Source organism: Anser anser, assembly GCF_964211835.1.
Source record: "Anser anser genome assembly, chromosome: 2".
Taxonomy (NCBI): Eukaryota; Metazoa; Chordata; class Aves; order Anseriformes; family Anatidae; genus Anser; species Anser anser.
Window position 1 is genome coordinate 136668664 of NC_139721.1, and position 11398 is coordinate 136680061.

Genomic DNA, 11398 nt, shown 5'->3' on the forward strand with positions numbered 1-11398 from the left:
ACAGCATCCAGAGATTTGGTACCGTGCACCTCCTGGTTGCTATGCAACAGGTCAGTGCATCTCTAGCCTATTTATTTTGAGGCTGGCAGGGTATAAGATATGTGCCCACAGCTGCTCAATTATGCTTCCCTTGTAATCTATTACCATTTAATTTTTTCACTCTTGCTCTTCCATAATGGCCCTTCTACAAAAAGAACTCAGTTACAGCAGAATTACAGGGTCCTGCTGCATAGAAGCAAAGCTCTTCTATTGCCCATTCTTCTGGCACTAGGCTTAGGGGCAATGAAGCATCTCCTGAGCATCATGTTGTTCTCTTGTGCCTCCTCATTCTCTTAAATTTACCATGACCTTTTCAATTCCAGCAAGCATAGTTCCACAGAAGAGTCATCAGAGTTGAAGAGAACAAGATGCTGGCAACAACCTGCTAGAGATAAGTGAGAAAAACGCAGCATTCCAGCTAGAATTATAAAGAATTGAAATATTACATAATAGCAGGTCACTGCAGCAAAGCTGCTGCGTATCACCACTAAATATCCTCCCTTTATATTGAGTCGCACAGAACTCACAGGATATACCACCTCAAAGCAAGCAAATTGTAAAACAGGTCTTTTAAACTGCCTTAGATTTCCCCTCAGTGAACATTAACAAACACAGTTATAACTGCACAATGACCTCACGTGGTGCTGGGAGATGATCCTCAGTGATGCAGCAAACACTGACCTGTACCTCCTCAGGATCTGGCTCAGCAATACTGCCCTAGCTGTAAAGAGTGGAGGTTTTTAATAAAACGATCAGCTGCATGCCTGACAACGTTTTGACCTTGTGGAATACAAGATCTCTGGGTATTCTTGGTCATTTCCCTCTCTTTCTGTGTCTGTTACCTTTTACTGTTTGGCTGTATGTTATCTATTCTATGCTATCTTTTGCAACTCTCCCAGCTTGCTTCAGAAAGGAACTGGAGGACCTGGCAAGACGAACTTTTGATAGTCAAAGAGAACCAAATGCAAGCTATAAACTGGTGTGATTTTAGAGAGGGGTAATGTGAAAGAGATGACAAAATCTAATCCACAGCTGAAGATCACTTGTCTAGACAAATGAACACCCAATATTTCATGTTTCTAATTTCAATTTCTTCTGTGTCTTTTTATATAATACTCATATTTCAATGATATCTGCAGCTAATAGACCACCACTTCTTCACAACCTATAGAGAATATTTGGTTCTACACAGATCTTCACTGTAACAGTACCAAAGCACCTCCCAGGAGCATACTAACAGCTAATGCAGAACTACACTTCAAGATGTCTGTTAGTCTCTCCTGAAGTTGAATCATGATTCATCTTCTCCATCCTGCAAACACTTCAGACATTAAAACATACACTTCTGTTGCCTATTGGGGAATGGAAGCAAAATGGAAATGAGGAATGGAAATAGAAGTGACCTCTCTGACTTTTCTACCCTTCTCTAGAAATAATCCCAGTGGTGTATGGCCAGGAACCTGATACTTCAAGCCGTTCACCCAAACATGAAAAATGCACGTTCTAGTCTCTGCTTCTGAGCCCAGTTATGACAACTGCCAGGCAGATATCAAAGAAGAAGGTATGCTGCTGACATACAGGTTTTATTGGAAGACTTACCCAGATATCAGTTCTTTCTTAAAACAAAAATATACTTTGCTTTGAAGTTGATGTTTGTGAGTATGTAATTAGGCTAAAAACTACACACACTGATTAATCTCTGAAATCAATATACCTAAAGATTTAGAAATTAGGCAATAACTCTTGCTGTAAGAAATATGTAGAATATCTCATACAATTTCTCATCATTTTTAGGGAAGCAAAGTGGAAGGAACAACACTACCTTTTCTCTTGTACTGCCCAGTGTTTTCTCCTCATTTGCAGTAAAAAAGCAACATAATGGACCAGAGTAAGTCTTAGCCAGTCATCCCTGCTGACCCTCATATGTGGAAAAAGATATGCTAAGATAAAAACACAAGACTATAAATGCAGATGTCTAACAGTATATTTCCAAAGACATTTAAGAACTGCAAATAATTTGTATATGAGAAGGGAACAAGAACCAAGTCCAGGATATCTATGCACTCTAACACTGGGAAGGTTTGGATCTTCTTTGAGCTTCGTGTTCATCTGAAAACTTTGAGATTGGAGATTCAGATCTAATGACAGTCGATGAACTTTATTACATATTTGACCCAGAGAATGTACCATGTGATATTAAACCAGAGAAATATTACTTTGTGACATTCACTATGATCAGAGTGCTTAAAAGATCCAGCCAAGCTGAAGGTCGCACTGCACTCAGTGCCACAAAGACAAGGGAAGGGACTCTTCCAGCCTCGAGGAAGTTTTAATTCAAATAGCACTGACTTATTCCAGTTTTACCTAGGAAGATCTAAGGCAAATTAAGGCCAAGGGGTTAAAGCTTCTCAGGGGCTCGTTACTACAATGCTCAGCAAGGCCATTTTAGGGCATCTGATCCTATAAAGATCCCTTCTTCACCCCAGCTTCTTACAGATGTCCTGGACTGAGAAGTTGTTGTGCTGAACAAGCTATGAAACTGGCGTGAAACTGGTGGGAAGCTCCACACCTCCCTCAGGGGCTGGTGCATTAGCCCTGCCAGAAGGCAGCTACCTTTCAGACTGAAAGCCACCTGCCTAGTGTGGCTGTAGGCTAACAGGTGAGAAAGACTAGAGGCGTGGAAAGTGCTTTCTTAATCCCTGAAGCTATTTTCTAGTGTTTTCTTCTCTGCCAGGTTTCACTGGCCCAGGAGAAGCAGATGCAAGAGAGCAAACACTAGTCCCTAACTGAGGCCCCTAGGTTCTAGCCTTTGTTTCAGGGTTAGTTTATATTACACCCAATGACTGTTTAGTTTAAAGTACAACACTGTAGTTAGTATCTGGAGCCCAGGACTCTTTTCTTGCTGGGTGCTTGAAGCAAGGAGCTGGAGAGTTATGTCTCTTGTTTCCCACATGCTTTGCTGTGCCCAAAGAAGCTTTAATACTTGTGTGGAGCAGCTTCAGTAGGAAATACTGGGATGGTGCCTTCTGTAGAAGACATACATACAGATTGCTTATTAGAGCACAGAAATGGGCAAAAATTTCTTGAAGGAAAGGTAAAAATGACCTGAGACTCCTTTACTTTAGGTGTGATGCCCTAAAATTAGGGAGTACTAAAAGCAGGAGCACGTGCCATAGGCTACAGTCTGGTAAGTGGGATCATGAAATGCAAGCTGCATCAAGCAGCCTAGGAGAGGCAGACAGCAGATAGCATGCTGTAGACTCTGGGGACTCAAGGGTAAGAACGTGTCCAGAAGCAGAATTCTAAGGCATTTTAGTTTTTAGAGGAGGTTTTTAGGGACTTCATGGGCTTCTAGAGCTAGGTGACAACTAAGCAGAGATTTTGAGGACTGTATTTTGGAATTTGGTTTCTTCACTGTTTTGTCAGTCTAGATTTACCCGAGTTGCCCAGGCACCGTTTGAGTTTGGGGAATCGAGGTGCACGGCCCAGGTGTACAACATGGCATACTCTGCACCTGAATCCCAGCTTCAGACCAAGGCAAGGCTGGCTGTGCTCTCCTTCCCCACACATACACGTACCTCTCAAGTGCTCTCAAGTGGTCACAGACAAGAAGCCTTGCAAATGGGCTGACTGAGAGCAGAAGCAAACAAGTCCCTGGTCTGAATGATGGGGAAATTGTGTCTCCAGAGCACACTGCAATGCTTCTCCAGAAGTAAGCCTTGGTATCTGACTCACCACGCCAGGACAGACTCCAGAATTTGAGCCCAGGACACCAGTCAGATGCCACCAGCTCTCTTCAGAGAAGGAACCCAGTGCTACAGATATTTGTGGAACAGAAATCGGCTTTTACTCGTGGTTCTCAAGATATGGGACCACTGCAGCCAGAAACCAGCCTGGTCTCCATGCCTTGTCTCCAGCCACATTAAACTGTATAATGTATGGGCTTACTGGTTCCCACAGTTCCTCCTGAGGGTTAAGAGGGAAGCGCAGCTTAAAAGGCCTAGAAATCATTGCAAAATCACAAGAGAGAACCCAGGAGTAAATGTGTAATACAGTTAGCCCTTTAGCAAAAAATTACCGTTACGTGAAATGAGAAAATATAGCAGTCCTTTGCTTTATAAATACATACAGAACCTCTTATTTTAAGAAAAATAATACAAAGAACTGAAAGGTCAATGAGTAATTATAGTTATGTCTGATTCTTCACTTATTTTAGTGAGATCAGAAACTTCCTTGAGAAGAACTTTAACTAGGTTTACTGAATCAACACTGAGAAGGCGTGATCTTCACTGAAAGACTTAAAGACAACACCAAAATTGACTAATACTAATATTATACCATATTATAACTTTGTTTGAAAAGCCTCATGTGTCACGGTGGCTGCCTAATAGCTTTTTTACTTCCTTGTCCTCTGATTCACGGATACAATGTGAGCAAACAATAAAAATCAGTAAGTGTCTTGTACATAAAGGAAGGGCTGCTGTACAAAGTGTGGCGAACTTTAGAAGTAAAGCTGCAAAGACTTCTTTTTTTAATCTTAGCGCCTTACAAAGAATATAATCTACTGTTATCTTTTGACTTCTACACTTTGAATGTATGAGAAATAAACCAAATCAATATATTTTATAATTATCAGATAAAAATAGTATTGAATTTGCACTTTTTTTAAAAAATACATTTTAAGAGACCTTGGCAGGCTAAAAAACTAGGCTTTCCTGTGTTTTCTTGCTATTAATCAATTTTCCGTGAAAAAGAAAATGTTGTGGGAAATAATGGGGCAGTTTTCCCACAGGCTCTTTCAGTCCAAACAGAGAATGGCATCACTGTTTTTTTGTCTCCAGTACAATACCCTCCTATCCCATCAGCACAATTTTTTTGTATTATTATTACTACTATGGAGATCCTGAAAGGCAGGAATACAACATCCACAGGCTTTGCCAAGTGCAGCAGATTATGTACATGAATAGCTAACTACACACCAGGGGGTATGATTTAGGTCAGATTTCTTATTTCATTCCAAAAGGTTATAGATTTTTAAGCCATTCATTGTTTAATGCACCACACAGGTTACATCCATGCTTATATATAACATGAAGTATCTTTTCACAGATTTTTCCAGAAGTAATTTGTTTTCCTAGGCAATGAAGACTGGCTGAAGTTGATAGTCTGTAGCAAACTGCTATGAGAGTGTAACAAAGCACTATGAGTACTCAGAGCTAAAAAGGGGCAAAGAAAAAAGAATTAATTTAGTGGCAAATGAAGAATTGAAATCCTTTAGGATTATGATGCAAAAAAACTTTCTCGTTCATCAACTGTTCGAAATGTAACTAAAAACAAACTCACAAAAGAAAAAAATACAATGTCATATGACTTTGAATAGTGTGATTAATGAAAATGGTGATTCTCTTTTATTGCTTAGAGAAGACAAACATACTATGAAGGTAGTCACATGAGTTTAGATAATTCCCCAACTTCGTTTGCACTATGAGAGTCAGAGAAGAGAACCTTTTAAATGCTCTGTCTTTAAACCAGCATGCACAGCTTCAAACACCAGGAGCCATACCAGATAGCGGTCTCTTTTGTTTTGTGTTTTTCTTTAACCCTGTTTTTTTAAATATTTTAATTTCTCAAAATATACAATAGCAATCATTTGAAATGTCTTTGCCCCAATTACCAAGTGACCTGGTAACCACTCCAGTCCTAATGTGCAAAACACGAAACAAGGACATGCCTTGAATAGTATGGATTTAATACCACTGTCTCTGCCCCTTAAAAGCTAAGATCCGTGTTAATGGATACAGAGCAGAAGGGCTAAACAGTTTAAAGCAAGAGATCCATACTTTCCCTGCATGCGGTATAGGACCTCTAATGATTCACTCTAGTAACAAAGCAGAGTCCAGGGGATAGCTTTTTCTGTTAAATTCAACCCGAAAATATTCAAGTCATGCATTACAATAGGCTTGAAGATATGAAGACACATGGATCCATATATCCTCTATTACACTTATTTGTATTTAATCATATTAGGCAGTTTTGTATCGCTGCAGTATAACTCCCCATTGCTTGAACACAAAACCCACCATGTCTTTCTGCTGGACCAAAGTGAAAAATGAGGATAAATAAATGAGGAGCAAGATTTGGAATTACCACACCACAGAAGGAAGGAAGAAAGAATGAAGAACTAAAACCAGTTCTGTCCTAGGGAGAGAAGACAAAAGAGAAGGGAAGACCAGTGAGGGGGGAATGCATCATTAGTATCAGCAAGAAGGAAAAGAAATCTGAAAAGGAGAAGATATCAATGGAAACAAAAAGCTACATCCTTCAAAGATTGCCTGTGTCACTGTTTTCTGGTGAGTGGCAGTAAATGAACCTTCTTCCCCTACTGAATTACTCGATAAATACTCTAGGGCAAAACAGGGTCAGCCAGCAAGCACCTGGGGAAGATATAGTGTGGGACTGAACTGGGTCTGTAAGGACTTCTGGGAAGTTTGTGCCTCAGGAGAATATACCCCAGTGTCTCCAGATCAGGCAGACTGATCTGCAGGCATGGCAGCAGAGTAAAATATGAAAATAGAATAACATGGATTTTAAGTTTAACAGCCAAGAATCACAAGAGTCATCTGAGCAGCGTTTAATCATCAAGTAACACAGGTATTAGCATGCAGGTCAAAGCGGTATTTACACAAAGCCTCATCCAAAAACTGTTAAATCAATGCATTAGCTCTTTTTGACTTCAGTAAGAATTTGGAGATGCCTCATGGTCTTCAAACAACGTACACTGCTGTCTCCTGGCATCACTCTGGAGGCAAGAACACCATAGCTCTGGCAGGTGGTGAGAGATGCCTTGTCTCTGTGAGATCGACACATCAGTCTGCTTCACATCTTCCTGAATCTCCTGTCATCTGCCTGGAAGTAGCCATTCCTCAGAGAAGTTGGCAAGATTATGCCACCTAAAATGAACAGTACTGGAGGAGCAGGCTCATGTATACTGTATAGTGCCTTATTTTGAGTGCTTGCAGATGGCCAAGTGAACAGCAGCTCCCAATGTCATGTTTGCCTAAAAAGAGCTAGCATGGTTTTAGATGGATAATTACCAAGTAGCAAAACGGACATATTGTCTATATGAGACTCAGACTGAGACAGTGTCTCCCTCAGGCTGCCATTGCAGATTTTCAGATGCTTTTTTTTTTCTCCTAGATTTTTCAAATTTTCTGTTTTTAAGCATGTCATTTCTGTATTACCATTCCTCCCTGCTTATATAGGTCAGCTGAGTAGAAGACCATACAGTCACTCATCTGGAAAGCAAGTTCCCTTACAGATATATAAATGTGTGCTCACCTGTATAACCTGTGTTGCTCAGATGAACTAAAATAACTCCACTGGCAAAAGCGCAATTCTATTAATTCAAGATGCATCTGTACTAAGGGCACTTTGCCAGCACACTCTATCAGTATTCCTGCTGGAAAATGTCCCTTTTGTATACACAAACTACATCTACGGTCATCGTGGTTTGCTTCATTTAAGGTTTTCTTAAATGAAAACATGAAAATATAAGAAGAGCATTGCACTGAGGCCATAATGTCTGGCTGTGGCTGCAGAAAGACTGAGACCGTACCTCTGCAGATACAAATATCCCCATGCACCTCAATGGGGACTTTATTGTTTGTCCTCTCTAACTTCCCTGGAAATTAAAGCCCAGGGGTAGGACAGCGAGGATCTTACATTTAAGATCCCACCGTCACCTCCAAGTAGCAGCTCACGTAGGTAGTAGACATGAGACTCTGAAAGATTCCTAATTACTATTTCTGTTGTTAGTCAAACCATGCCAAAGGAGCTCAACAAGGCACTTGAAACGTAGCACTAGTTAATAAGCCTGAGCAGTCCTAGAGAGAGACTGTGAACACATTTTAAATCTCTGTGAGAGGAAGTCAAGTTTGAGGAGCTGAAAGATTCCACCTAATTACTTGAATCATTAGTATAAATTGGCGAGGCTCTGAAAAACAGCATACATACTCTTTCGTTCTATAACCTCATCTTTTCCTAGTTTGCTCCCTTATCTCTTTCCCTCTCAGCCCAGTACGCTGCAATGGTGAGACCTCTGCCACAGCACATTGCATCCAGCTCTATCCAATATTCTCTCCCTCTCTTCTTCCAGACTGGAAAGCTGATAGCAGCAAGGAAATTCTGGAAATCTGTCTTACAAAAGAAAAGAAGAAACAGCAAACTTGATCTACTACTTTCCTTGAAATCAAAGCAGCTCAGTTCTTGGTGCATCACTTAGAGTAGCTACGCTAAAGACAGCTGCTAAACCAAGCCTTTTATTTATGAGAGACAACATAAAAGGAACCAGGAAACTGACACTGGAAAAACACAAACTGGAAAACAAACAAATGCATTTCAATAATGAAAAAAATGCTACTGAAAGGCACAAAGGACTGTAGCGCACTGTCCTTTCTTCTACGGAAAAAGCTGGAAGGTCAGCTTCTTAATTTGGGACCTGCAGGGTACAAAAAAGTATTTGCTTGAATGTCATTTGAGTAAACAGATTTCCAAATTCTCAATAATCACTGCTTGTGTAGGGTGTGGTTTACCACTGCTCCTTTAAGGAAGATTCTTCTCTTAAAGTGCGGATAAGAAGGCACTGCAGTTATTTTAGTTTTAGGGTAGACTGATGTGAGGCAGAGGTGTTTAAAGCTAGGAAAAATCTTGCTAATCCAACCGTAAACAATCTCTTGCACCTTCACTTATCTGGTGTAATGTAAGCCCCTCGGAAGTCTTTCAAGTATCAAGGAAGAGGATAGTAAATCACAATGCCCAGAACAGTCTGTGCAGAGAGGAGGAGTGGAAGGTGCATTTTGTATTTTCATGGACTCAAAATTGATGTTTCTAGGAAGACAACATGGAGCAGCTAATGATTATGACATTAAGCATTCCCAGGGACAAAGACCAGGGTGCAGCCCCGAGGCAGGGAATGAAGACAATCATGCTGAATAAAGCCATTCTTGCTGAGAAACACTACATAGAAATTATAGAAGGAATTTTATCCACCCTCATGGTGGAGACTCGCACTAGAGAGATCCTCTGAAGTGGAAAGCAGGTAGAAAGAGGAACTTAAGAAAATCAGAAAGCAAAACACAAAACTTCCTCCCATTAATGTAACAAGAACAAATGAGGCACTTTACTAAATCACATCAGTGGCAACAGCAGTGAAATTCCTCCCAGAGGCTCTGATAACACCATCTATCAGGAGATAGATGCACGGTCCTGGGATTTGGATTTCCATTCTGAAACCAGATTTTGCAGCACCGTGCTTCCTAATATTTAGTGTAATTTCAGAGGTAATTCAATGGCCTCATGCAGAAACGAAGAGCTGACAAAACTCTATGTCAGGATAAATTACTAGGTGCAGTGCCAAAGCCACGTGCTGACTTCACATCAGGTCTTTCCATTTCATCCCCGATATAACAGCAGGTTACATTGCTCAGTCTGTTTAGGATCCTTATTTTTTATGTAGTTACAGCTGAAATTTTTACTTTTTGCCAATGCTAATATTGATGGAGAAACACACTTTGTTCTGGTCAATGAAACAAGGGCTTTGTCTAGGGAATATCTAGGGGCCTTATGCTATCTGCTGACCCAGAGGCATTCCCAGGGGGATGTGACTGTAATAACATCCTTTGGAAAATGTATTCCAAGCGCTAGCAAAAAAAGGCCTCTCACCCTTTCAGGGAATTACCTTTGGAGCTGGAAACGATCTAATTCTCCATCTGCTGTCGTTGCGGACTTTGGCAAACCCTCTGTTGCTCACGCTGCGAAAAAAAAGAAAAATAAAAAATGATATGTATATGTGAAAAAAAATAAAGATGGGAAACTTTTTTTTTTGTCTCCCTCTCCTTTAACCTCTTCGGTGCTGAGGCACAGGCAGGGAGGTTAAAGCCTGCGGCTGCCCTCCGGGCGGGCCGGGGCCGGGGTCGGGGTGGGGACCGGGATCAGGACCAGGACCGGGATCAGGATCAGGACCAGGACCAGGACCGGGACCGGGACCAGGACCGGGATCAGGATCAGGACCAGGACGAGGACCGGGATCAGGACCAGGACCGGGATCAGGATCAGGATCAGGACCAGGACCGGGACCGGGACCAGGACCAGGACGGGGGCCGGTGCAGGTGCGGGGGGCCGGAGCGGTGCCGGCGGCCCTCCCTGCCGCTGCTGCCCCGGGGACGGGCGGAGCAGCCGCCCGGCCTCACCTCGCCCATCTCCCGCGGCGGGTGCCGGCCTGTCGGCACCCTGCGAGGAGGCAGCACCGAGGCTCCCCCGGCTCCCCCCGGCAGCCCCCGGCCGCGCCTCACCTCCGCCGGCCGCCCAAATGGCCGCTGCCTCCTCCTCCTCCTCCTCCTCCTCCTCCGCGGAGCGCGGTGCCGCCCGCTCCCGCAGCAGGACCGCCGGCCGAATGTGCTGTCTCACGCTGGACAGGCTCCTCCCGAGCGCTGCCGCCTTCCTCCTCCCGCCTCCTCCTCCTCTTCCTCCTCCTGCGCGCCCCCGGCAGCGACACCCCCTGTCGTCGTCGCTGTCGTTGGCGTTGTCGCCGCCGCTCGCAGCTCCGCAGCCGGCGGGGCCGGGCCGGGCCGGGCCGGGCCGGGCGGGGCGGGGCGGCGGGGGCAGGTGGCGGCCCTGGGTGATGGCCCCCGGCCCGCCGCCAGCACCCGCCGGCCCCCCAGGTCCGGAGCCCCGTGGGTCGGGGCTCGGGGCTTGCCCCGGGTCCCTCCTGGCCGCCAGCACCCGGCCCGCAGCTCCCCTCGGGGGTCACCCCCGCGTTGGTGCAGCCTGAGGCACCGTGGCAGCCCGGCTGTCAGCCCTGCGATGGCCTCACCGTTGTCCTCTCAAGGGTCTAAGCATCACCCCCACGGCTGCCTCAGTGTCCCCCACGCCTGCCTAGCCAGCACCTCCACGCTGACCTAACCAGCAGCTCCACCACGGATTAGCCATCACCCTCAAAGCAGTCTAGATGTCAGCCCCCTAATCCCCACCCCACAGCCACCTCAACATCATCTCTGTGGTGGCCTGGCCATCAGCGTGATCACAGCCTGGCCAGATGTTGTGGCAGCAGGGAGGTCCTGCCAAGGCCCTGTCCCTCTGGGGAACCAAGGGGAGAGCTCCAGAGCAGCTGGGTGCTCCCCGTCTTTCACAGTTGGATGAGGGCATGGCTGACCAACAGTGGAGGTTTCCTTTTGGCCCTGTTTCCTCGCGGTGTTCCTGTGGGAACAGGGACCAGAAAGGAGGGCCATGCTCCTTCTAGCAGCACACCAGCTCCTCTCCCAGCACAGGTACGTCCATCTCCTGGACCCAGCCTCCGTCTTCC

At 44.5% G+C, this 11398-nt stretch overlaps 1 protein-coding gene across 15 annotated transcripts in view; it reads right to left on the reverse strand.

Moving 5' to 3' along the window:
- Window positions 1–10676, reverse strand: part of DYNC1I1 (dynein cytoplasmic 1 intermediate chain 1) — a 190984-nt gene extending 180308 nt beyond the window's left edge. For 4 of the 15 annotated variants that reach the window (XM_083822475.1, XM_083822480.1, XM_083822474.1 and 1 more), the window contains exons 1-2: window positions 10389–10653; window positions 9776–9848 (exon numbers count right to left, since the gene is read on the reverse strand). The gene's annotated coding sequence lies outside the window, so the exon portion shown is untranslated. Of the gene's footprint in view, window positions 1–9775; window positions 9849–10388 lie in introns of all 15 variants that reach the window. The other 11 variants (XR_014578998.1, XR_014578999.1, XR_014579000.1 and 8 more) reach the window with 6 other exon arrangements.
- Between the last annotated feature and the right edge of the window lie 722 nt (window positions 10677–11398).